We start from the raw sequence: 11,032 nt of genomic DNA on the forward strand, positions 1-11,032 counted from the left end.
GGCTACTTTCCTTTGAACATTCACAAGCAGCTTCAGCATTAGACCCTCTCAAAAAACCACCTTTGCAGATGATGATTTTTCTGTCACTTTAGTATCTGTTGTGTCCAGTGGACCAAATTAACCATACAAACACCATCAAGGTCATCTATTGATGGCAATATGTAACCTGCTGGAAAGTTAAGGTGTAGAGTTGCAGATTGAGCTGCAGATTTTGTTTTTGAACTATTCACCTCTTTTCCCTTGTTTTTCAGTTTAGTTTTTTTTTCAAATTTTCGTCTTCATCATTCACACCTGACTCATCATTGGCCTCAGAAGCAGACTCATTTTGATATTTTGAGCTGCTATACGAAATCAAAAACCCCTTAACAACATCATCCTTTGTTAACTGACCACTCAAAACTGCAGATTTAATTCCTGACAACACATTAATTGAGGATGCAATGTTGTTTTACCTGGTCGAAGCTCTTCTCATTGTTTCAGGAACTGAACCATTAGGCTTTCCATGCTCAGCATCATCTTCTTTAGGAGCCTTTGTTACTGGTTGTGCTCTTGCCGAATTCACTTGTTTGTCTATAGTATTTTAGATTTGTATATGGTGGTGGCATATACTTACTCTTCATCCTCTGCCTTGTACGTGGGGTCATTTCTGTTTCTTCAAAAGCTGTAAGATTTGTAGCTTCAACAACAATAGGTTTTGGGCTTTGTTTCGCTTTCATTCTACTTGATCTGCTTCCAGTTTTAGGTTTTGGTTTAAACTATGATTGTGTTGTATTCTATTGTTTTTCCTTTGCTAGTTGTGATAGTGTTAGTTGATTAAATCTTCTCTCTAACATCAGTTTAATTATAGTTTTTTCATCCTGAACATAGTACTTTTTTCCAAAAATCATATACAATGTAAACTGAGACCACATCTTTGCGAAAATAGTAAGCTACAGTCAGTTATAAAAAATCTTCTGAATTAGAGAAGCAGTAGAAAAGAAAGTTAAGAATATACAAATATAATTGACAGCAGACAGGGAAAAAAATGCGACATGAATAGAAAATGATAAAAGAATCAACACATTAAGTAAATTGAGGTGTCAAAGGTGACCTCTGAAAGTCCCTTTCATTTTGCGAGTTCTTAGGCAAAGAGATTATCATCTTGCTCCTATTGTCAGAGGAACTGATCCAAAGGTGAATACCTGAAAATAATGTGGAAAACACAATTCATAGGGTAAAAAACATACTTTTAAAGTTGTTAGAAACACCATTATTTTCAATTATGTTTCTGATGTTGATCCATCTCAGAAACATATAAGAATGTGCAGATATAGGTAGTTATTGTTAAGCATTATTACTCCATATGAAGGGGTTAAGTATGGATCATTTTTTGAAGCCGAGCTTATAATGTCCTCGAAGCGGCCAAATTGCACGTTGGATATCAGAAGCCCCTTGTCCATGTGCTCACGTGCATAGTTGCCAAAAATTAGAAGATATACATAGATAAATGATATGTGGAGTTTGGACCTAGTAAAATAATAAAGTGTGGTCAACCAATCACATATAAACATCCACAAAGCCGGTTCGTGTAATGCAAACTCTTTGCTTCACACAGTCACCATACATATCAATCCACAGTTTGTCAAAAACCATAAATTTGCAAATTTCAAACAACCAAGCTGATAGATTCTTTTAAAAGAAAAGATGAAATGCAAGGGTTGTGCTAAAGCCATGAATGTTATCTTAGTGGTTAAAGAAATTAAAACTGTTGCATAACACTAATATCACTCTTCCTCCGCCACATTACCAACAACCATCTCTATTTTGTAGCCAGCTGCTCGCACTGTTGTTATTGTGGACTCATCTTCAATGTCTTCATAACCTTAATAAGGATTGAATAAATATTAGTTGGTCGTATAGTTAGTTTTTTTACTCAATATATCCTTTGAATATATACACACCTTTCCTCTTGATTTTGACGTGGTAAAGTTGTTATGTCAAGTCTTGTCCGTCCTTTAAATTCCCTTGTCTGTTTGATGTATTTCTCCTGCAACTTCTTGTTCACTGCGTGCAAAATGATTTATAGTATTTATAATTTCTTTATTAGTCATGGTAATGCAATAATGTTGATGGTTTAATTCGTACCTTTCTTTATTGCTCAATCTGTTGAAAGCTTCCTTGAAAACTATATTTTTTGTATAGTTTTATGGATGTTCTTTATTTTGTAGGAAGAGAACTTTGGGGCCTTTTGGATCCGTTACACGTGACATTGCCACATATAGATATCCATGGGTGAACACTGGCTTCGGAAAATAAAGGCCTACATGTTTCAGTGATTGGCCTTGGCTTTTGTTAATTGTCATTGCAAAACATGGCCTGATTAGAAATTGTCTCCTCTTCATTACGATGGCCATTTTGTTTCTGTTGAGCTCAGTGTGATTCGTGGAATGACAACCCTTTCTCCAATACATGTCCCTGTCATGATCTCTGCCTCCACTACCCAATCTCCTAGATGGGTGATAATCAAGCGTGTTCCATTGCATAAACCTTGTGTCGGATTTACATTTCGTAGTAGCATTACCGGTAGGCCTTCCTTGAGTGTTAAAGCATGTTTTGGCATTCCTGTTACACCAAATGAATTATTTTGTTTTATAATTTAATTCGTTACTTTATTTATGTTATTGAAACTATTATCTGAGTTGCATACTTGGGAGTTCAAGACTGTTAAGGAATTCAGTTGGATACATGTGGTGTTGATCTTGTGTGTCTGTTGATGCCAAGCAAATCTCGTCTGAGCTTTTGTATATCTTGATAGGCCATGTTAATGCTTCAAACATGTGTGCATTGATCTGATTTGTGTCATGATTCAATGGTGTTAGGATTGCCCTTTCTTTTAGATATTTCGTGTTCGTTTGATTTTTCTTGAAGTCTGGATATATTTGGTCTACCAGCTGTTGAATTGGGTTTTCTTTTTGAGTAATCATGAACTGGTCCGGAATCCGTATCCATGACTCTTCATCCTCATCTTCCAAAGCTATTGTTGGTGCACTTCCTTCGCCCACTTTCAATATCCATTCGTTGAATTCTTTTTTTTTGGTATCTATTTCACCATAATTTTTCCTTTCATTGACTCTCATATTCTACGTCAAAGTGAATACCTCGCAACTGTCCCATAACGGCAAGTTGCTAATGTTGGCTTGTACAATTTCCTGTCACTTTCCTTTTGTAATGACTGGCAAAATCTACCTGAAATCTCCTCCTAGTAGCAACGGTACACCCCTAAACAGCTTTCCATGTTACTATCACTCTTAATTCCCATAATGTCTTGTAATGTTCTGTTTGATGCTTCAAATGCAAATCTTTGAGTCATAGGTGCTTCATCCCATATTATTAACTTGACCTCATGCATCAATTGCGCCAGATGTGAATTCTGTGTAATTCCACATGTGTTGTGTTCTTGCAACTCCAGTGGTATGATGAATCTACTATGTGTTGTTCTTCCGCCTGGTAAGAGTAATGCCGCTATACTTGTTGGAATTTTTTATAGCCAAAAGTTTTTAATCCATGTAAACGGAATATAACACAACCAAGATACGTAAGTTGGAATATGTAAGATATAGTATAACAATTTGCAAACTTATTATTATGAAAAGAGTAAAATCAGGAAATAATAAGCTTTTAAAATACAAGTTATTAAGCTAGTTTACACACTTTCAATATGAACTTGCTGTTTTCCTCCCTTGTTTTTAACAAATGTAAGGCTTTCAAGTCATTGTCATGTCGTGCATTTTGTTTGTATTAAAAGACTTCAAAGATTATCAACTCTTTTTCAACACATCAAAGCCCAGCAAATGCATCAGAAAATAGCTCATTATATGCCCAAAAAAATAATCACGTTCCAGAGTTAAATAAACAATAATTTTTTTAAGTGTTTACCTGATGATGCTACTGCGAGTATGATGTTTCTGTCAACCCGAATACGTGCCATTATCACCTTGTACAGAAATGTTTTCCCCGTGCCTCCAACACCATAGATGAGGAAGAACCCTTCTTTTTTCTCCTCAATTGTATTCATGATTTTGTGGTATACAATACTCTGTTCCGCATTTAGAGACTGGTAGAGAGTTTCATGATGTTCTTTCATTTCTTTTGTGTTGTACGCAAGTTCTTCTCTGATCAAGTGGTTATCCATCAGAGTCAATACACTCTTGTCTGGCAGAGGTAGCCCTGGGTAGTCTTTCATTGTCTCCCATTCGTAACTAAGATGTCATCTATCTGTAACAAACAATATGTCTTGATTTGGTGCTCAAAGAGTTCTAATTTTGGAAACTTGAATTGCCTTCTTTTCTGATATCGTATATCTTCTGACAATGCTTCCCAAGCTGTGGTCCAGAACTTTAACGGGTTGTTAACATCACAAAACATTAGGATTGTAACAAATATCTGCTAAGTTGAATTCCTGTAGCCCATGTTCTTGCCTCTTGTATTGCATTATTCCATTTTGTATCCTCATTTAGCAGTCCCATCGCATAGCATGCCTCTCGAAATGTAGTATAAAGTTTCCCACGAACGGTTCTAATGGCTTCATATGATGTTGGCCCTTTTCCCACATTTAATAACATCCTAAGGTAGTATCGTTCTCTCGTTGCTGGGTGCGTATATAATATCCTTCCAATCGTTCTTTGCTCTTTGCGCTCTAACCATTCTCTGTCAGCGGTGTGCGACACATACTCTTGGGGCAATTCAGCATAAGTATATTGCCTTGCTTTAATGTCGGTTGTATTTAGTTCGAACCATTTTGTGAACATGGTGTTTTTAACTCGTTCATTCTTTAGTAATGTGTGTAGGTCTTTTGTGTCTGAAACAGTGACACGTTGTTCTCCTTGTAAATGATATTGTAGCCTTATTATCGCCGGGTGTGAGTAGTGTACATCAAACCCAAAGATGTGCCATGCTCCCTCGCATGCCGATAAGTACCTACACTCCAGGTACTGGAAAATTTCATCGATAGTTGTCCCTTTCTTCTCTTTATTTTCAGTTTCAAGTGCTTGTCCATTCTCCATAAATACAGTTGTAGCTTTGTCTGGCCCTTTTTTGATGTACTTGAAGAGGTATTTGATTGCCCTTGATCTATTACACCACTCTACATTTATGTGTGCATCGTACCTTAGCAACAAATACCGATTGTACGACACCACAAATCTGTTGGCTAGCAATCCTTATCCTTTTTTTACAACAACACCATTGTTCCTGCGTCTATACACTAGGAAACCGTCCTCATCTAGTGTGGTTTCTTTGTAGTATGGTTTGGGGAAATGCTTTGCACATTGCCCGTTGTTCATGCACGGTGCTCTTTTGTTTGTTTCACCACAAGGTCAATGCAACATATGTTGAGTAACTGCCTTGTATGCTTCTAGGTCTTTTTCTTTGCAAGGAATTCCTGCACTGATAATCTGGTCGATATCTTTACCATATTTCATGTCACTTGCACTTTTGAGCCATAATAAGATATGTGCATGTGGGAGGCCCCTCTTTTGGAATTCTATTGTATATACAGCTGCACATGTTAAACATGGTGTTATATGGTTTTTTTACCAATTAAGTATAAAAAACAATCAGAATGCAACGCAGTGACTCAATCTGTATCAAGGATAGAATGTATTAAAAGCATCTGATTTTAATCCCATGTTTATCTGAATTAAATAAACAAACTAAGAAAATGTACACAAACCCTACTCATATAAAAGGGTCGTTGCTATTATTGTGTTATACAACTTAGAATCATGTGTAACATGAGTTGAGACGAAAAGGAATTACAATGCAACGCAGCTGTTGAAGTTGTTTCAACCATAGAAGGTAGTCTAACATTCTGATTTTACAGATGTATACCAAAATATTTGTTGATATGCATCAAAGATACTGATCTGGTGCATAAACCTTAGTAAAAAGAAACAAGCTAAGCAATTAATAGTTCTGTGCGTTTTCCAACTGAAAATAGTATTTTATATTTGTCCACCCAAAATGTAGTTGGTGAAGATGGGTTTGGAAATAGCTTGGAAAACAGACGAAAAAAGACTTTTGAAGAGATCATATCCACTAAGCATACATAGCATTAGGTACTAATACAGCTGAAGCTCTATCTGATTTTTTCAATACAATTTTAAATATAAGATGTTGTCACCCACGTAGTCGTTTCATTTAATCACACGTCACCGCTAGTATTCCATCAACCGTGCATTTTTTAATGAAGCAAACACGATCCAGAAAGTACGTCTATGAAAATTAAACACAGTACTTGCTCTGGCGTGGCCGAAAATGTTTTTTTTCTCAGATCTTCCATTAGTTGGCTTAGTTTTAGTTTGAATAGTCTCTCCATGAGGTATGGTCTATCATTTGCCGTCTTCCCATTCATTTCAGAAAGCATTTCATCTATTTCTGGCCATTTAGGATTTGTTGTGTATGTAATGAATAAAGATGGATTCCCGAACGTTCTGCAAAGAGCCATAGCGTCTTGGTAGTTTTGTATCATATACCTGGGTCCACTGGTGAAGCTAGCTGGCAAAATTACACGTTTTCCTATGGAGGTGGCTTTAGTGTCTCCTTGTATTACTGCATCACAAATATTGTTCTACAAATCAGCTCTCAGATCATTTTGATTGAACTTAATCCAACGTAGGCGTTGTTCTTCGATAGCGGTGAAGGCATCTACAATGTATTGATTGTACAACTGACCACCTTGGATGAGAGTCCATGCTTCATGCTGCCTTTGTTGAAGCCTGTAGCAGTAGAACTCACGCATAGTTACAAAACCTCTCTTTGTGTGCCTCGATGTTGTGCTTGTGGCATATGCTATCTTCTTATGCCACCCATCTTCTCCATGAGGGAATAATAGTGGGTATTGAAGAGACATGTATAGAGGGTGAATTTCAGATATATTCTTCAACTCTGCTGATTTGCTACTGATTAACACATCCCTTTGCGCAGTAGCCTGCCCAAAGTCCCCAATAATGAGAGCCGATATCTCTGCGACAAAAGGCAAGTTGTAGTTTCTTTTATCAGGGTGTCGCTGTCCAATTAGCCTGAGTGTGAAATCCATGGAACTGTTCGTTCTAGCCCAATCTCTAGCCATTCTAAATGATTTTGCCACAACGCTAGTCTTGTCTAACATGTCCACTAAATCCTTCACAATTTCTGGGTCAATCTTCTCCGTCAGTTGCATACAACCCGTTCTATTCTTCACTTTGTTTTGTGTGTCATGAAATTATAGTTGTGCAAACCTTGGTGGTGCACCATCTTCAGGGGTAAGTGATCCGTATTGGTGGTAATTTTGGCCTGAACATCTGAATGTGTAGGGCCCTCGTGTCTTGTTAATCTGATCATCTATCTTAGCACCGAACGATGTGAAGCAGAAAATGCTATTATAGACACGTATTTTGTCCCTAAATGCTACAGTCTTTTCACTTGAGCCGAACATAAGCTCCTTTAGAGGTTCTGGTGTTGGTTGTAGTAGAGGTAGATTCACTTTACCTTCTTTGCAGCATAGTGCCAAGATTTTCTTCCTTACGGTTCTTGTTATTTCTTTTTCTTCACACCACATGGGCGCTTTACAGGATTGGCACTTGTCTGTTAGATCTTTTAGTTTGTTGTATGTAACTTCCACATCTGTCATTGTCAATTTATATTAGTATAAAATACGCCAGTATCTTTTAAGTGTTTATTATTGAGCAAAATCATTTACTGCTTGAATTGTATGCTTGGTGAGTCTTTTCCGGATTAGCTCTCGCTGCCTGAGCATTACCATCTGTTAATAGAGAAAATTAAAATTCTGAAAATCAGTGATTTTAAGGACAATAACTGCAGCATCTGAATCTTTCTTATATGAGGGGTTGTTATACTGTCTTCCGCTCACTCAATACTAAATCAGAAATGAGTACATTGGTTGCAAGCATTCATTGGTTGGCAGAATATTCATTTCCTAAAATGAGTATATTGTCTAAATATAGGAGGTATAGACTCTATAGTATAACTTATATATATAATTAGTTATAGGCAAAACATATATTTCCTATTAATTTTTTTCCCTTAAACTAAGTAGAAGTTAGAATGAATTTAAACTTTGAAAGTGGATGGCATAAATACCTGTATTACTAAATTGCAGTCCACAGAACGACTCATGTCTACCATCTGGTAGTGTTCTTGTAGTGGTAGCAATTCTTAGCGCGTCCCTCCAAAACTAGGTAATAAATCTTTGTAGGATTGAAGTGTAAATGTGGGAGTTAGAATGACATTACATAACTAAAGTTGCAGGGTAGAATTTGAAGTACCTCTTTTTTTTCACCATCCTTCCACAAACAGGGGAGATCCAAGTGTCTGGTGCAGGTTCCTGTGTTCAAGTTGATAGATTTGGCTGAGAAGTTGTTCCTATTCACTTGTGGAGTATGTAGTTGCAAATGGTGCCCATTAATGACCTTTTTGAAAAATAGTATGATTTTTAGATATCAAGTAAATATGTGAAGTTGTTGCTAAAAACGTTGGATTTAAAACACAAAATCCATTATATCCATATATGTATAAATGTAGATTACGTATCTTCCGTGTGAACCTAGTCATTTTTATTTAAGGTAGCAAGTTATTTGATATGTTTTATATACTTATAAAAATTGAAATCAATAAGGTAGTATTTTACTACATCTATGGTAACTAAAACACAATAATGTAATGTAAACCATATATATGGAAAATATCCCGGGCCTTTAATTTAGGGAATTTAAATTTCTATTTTGGATCTAGATGCCATTACATTTAAAAAAGAATAATACAGTTTATGTTGTGGTCAAAGAAGAATAATTACTTGCCTTTTCCACATCAGTAGAGATGAAATCAAGTAGAATAATTCAGTATATTTTTTAAAACGATGGACTTTGGATCTGCAATGAATCATTCAGGTCTGTTTGGAGAGTTCATACTTTCTAACAAAATAGTATAACCGCAATAAATCAGCAAACCTTAAAAACCTGCATTATAAGCCATAGTAAATAAAAATTCAGTAACAGAAATCAGTAATAAAATCAGTATATTATGTAATTTACTTGCATATGTCAGGGTATGGAGCATCAGGCTGTTGGTTTGGTTTGGTTCCTTTTTAGAGTATTAGGATTAAGTTCCTCTGTTTACACAAGTCAGGAAAGACAGATATACCAAACAAACAAATAGAAACTGGAATGATGAGGAACACTACATGTGAAGGCAGCCAAGATATCATAATCACAGCATGGATTACTTCATTCACCTAATTTGCATACACACAATACTTCCCAGGATTCTGCATTTATTGTAGCACCAACAGAAATAATTAGCCTTTGGAGCAAAGCTAATTTAAGTAAGAGAAACATTTCATTGGTTTCCTACATGTAAGGTTTATGCATGAACTTCAACGTACCACATATAAGCAACCAATGTGTGTTCTGTGTACTGACAAATTTAAGATAATTTGATTGTCCTAAAAAAGGACCACTTTCACGCACAGAGATATGAAGGCATGTCAAGAACAATACAACATAAATACTTCAGCAAAAGCATGTTTCAAAAATTACATGAAATAGCGAATAAGAGGGCTAATATTATAAGTTTCTATAAGAATAAGATTACAATGAACAAATAGTCTAGGAGATCATAAGTGATTATAAACTAACTGTAGGATTTTCTACATCTCTGGTTTTGGTTGATACCAAGTTAGATGTAATTATGCTGCAACATCACTACTGCTATCAACACATAAGGTTGCCTTGCAACATTGACAGCATCCAGATTAAAAGGCAAAAGGTGATATCATACTGAAAACAATAAAAAAGGACGCAAGAAAATATGGAGCAAAATTATACATGAGTCCGAAGAATCTGATGAACAAACCAATATGGAGCCAAATTCTGAGATGGAGTTCAATAACCCCAATCCTACCATTCCTGCAACAGGTACACACCCACTTTAGTGGTACTTGGTCTTATTCTCAAAGGAATTATTATTAGTTGATGTCTTTGTAACCAATGTACTTTTAGCTGCTTTCTTTTAATTTTATGTATTCTCGGTTTAGAGCTTAAATTCATTTTTGTTTTCTATCTTGAATGGCTGTTTTTTTGTCTCTATCCAGTGTTGTCCAGCAACCTCTTTAAACACCTAGATTCATCAACTCTTATATGGCTTTATTTCTTGTGCCTCTATTCTTCCCTATTCCCATATCAATTGAAACTAATGACTTACTCCAAGCATGATTTCTACTTCTATCTGAACCTAATCTCACATTACTCAAGGAATTCTATTCTGCCCAGAACTAACCAGGATATGATTGTGATGTATTCTATTATTTTTGCGCTGATTCATTTTCTCCTTCAGGAAGTCATAAGTGCCAGTAAAAATTCTAACCATAGTCTACTATTGTTAGAGTCTGTGCTCATGTTCCGATTAAACAGCATAGTGTTATGCATTGAACAATTAAAGAAATCTCGAATTTTCATGGTATAAATTTATTATAAAATTGATATCCTTTTGGGTAACTACAAGCTTTTTGCACACTTCTTACAACAGATAAGACCACTATAGTCTCCCTGCGTATTCCATGTGGTTCGCACCTAATTTATATTTAGTAACTTTAAGTTGACTCCACAAAAATTTAACTCTAACTATGAGAGGTCTAGTAACCCTTAAGGTAGACATCAGTATGAGCCAGTCGGCATTAAGAGTGTAAAATCTCACTCAACCACAGGTAATAAATTATATATATTTATCTTAAATACCCATTAGTCAACTAAATCATAAATAAACCTCATATGAGTTACGAACGTTGTATTATGTTACCCTAAAGGTCAACATGAGTATGTTGTTTTTCCTTTGCAGCTGTTCCATATCTTAGCGAACAAAAGTAAGTTACATTTAGTTTAAAAAAAAATCTGAACCAGAGAAGGAGCACAACAGAAAGTTAAGAATAAACAAAACAATAGCTAACACGATAAACTGTCAGTAGCAGAGTCTAAAGACATTATAATAAGTACTAACTATA

General features: G+C 35.8%; 1 pseudogene; it reads right to left on the reverse strand.

The window, feature by feature from the left end:
- Positions 1-712: 712 nt before the first annotated feature.
- LOC141249524 (uncharacterized) lies at positions 713-7,648 on the reverse strand (annotated as a pseudogene).
- Positions 7,649-11,032: the final 3,384 nt, after the last annotated feature.

The sequence above is a fragment of the Phyllobates terribilis genome, unplaced genomic scaffold, assembly GCF_046119375.1.
Source record: "Phyllobates terribilis strain yellow unplaced genomic scaffold, ASM4611937v1 Scaffold_4721__1_contigs__length_57882, whole genome shotgun sequence".
In the NCBI taxonomy this organism is placed as follows: Eukaryota; Metazoa; Chordata; class Amphibia; order Anura; family Dendrobatidae; genus Phyllobates; species Phyllobates terribilis.